This window comes from Myotis brandtii, unplaced genomic scaffold (genome assembly GCF_000412655.1).
Source record: "Myotis brandtii unplaced genomic scaffold, ASM41265v1 scaffold29, whole genome shotgun sequence".
Taxonomy (NCBI): domain Eukaryota; kingdom Metazoa; phylum Chordata; class Mammalia; order Chiroptera; family Vespertilionidae; genus Myotis; species Myotis brandtii.
In genome coordinates, this window is record NW_005361075.1 from 2,900,101 (window position 1) to 2,900,698 (window position 598).

A 598-nucleotide genomic window follows, 5' to 3' on the forward strand; every position below is an offset into this window, starting at 1 on the left:
AAAAGGAAGAGGGTGGGCCAGACTGGCCCTCATCCGTCGCGGTGGCCTCTAGCTTCTCCCTCGGTAGGACCCCCTCCACCAGTGTGCCTTCCTGAAAGGATGGACGGAAGGAAAGCTCGGACCTCTGTGGCTGGTAAGGGAGGGTGGGGTGGGGAGGGACAAGCCATAGCACTCCCTCCGGGGCTCTGCACCTCTTCCCTGCACCCACCCATGCTGCCGCCCTACTCCTGTGTGCCGGCTCTCAGGCTGGGCTACCCTATGTGCCCCGCTACAGAAAGCCTCTCGGACAGGCTCCCTCCCCAGGGCCAGTCCCCCTGAGCAGGAGAGGCCAGCGAGAGAAGCCTCCTGGTGGGCCATCCGGGAGGGCCTCCCTCTTGTGCAGACGGGAGCCGTGTGGTATTGTGGGAGGGAGTCTGATGTGCGTTCATGACTGTGACTGTCACCAACTTCCCCATTTCCCCGTCATGTGTTCCAAGCCCGGGCTAACCCAAAGGAGAAACTGTGATTTACTCCCAGAGCCAATTGTCCTAGACCCCGACCTCAGCAGAGGGTAGGACAGAGCTCTCCTCTGTGTGTGTGTGTGTGTGTGTGTGTGTGT

General features: G+C 61.4%; 1 protein-coding gene across 5 annotated transcripts in view; it reads left to right on the top strand.

Moving 5' to 3' along the window:
- The first annotated feature begins 6 nt into the window (after positions 1-6).
- Positions 7-598, top strand: part of GALNT6 (polypeptide N-acetylgalactosaminyltransferase 6) — a 31,953-nt gene continuing 31,361 nt past the window's right edge. For all 5 annotated transcript variants that reach the window (XR_001362668.1, XM_014542122.1, XM_005869238.2 and 2 more), the window contains exon 1: positions 7-133. The gene's annotated coding sequence lies outside the window, so the exon portion shown is untranslated. The remainder of the gene's footprint in view (positions 134-598) is intronic.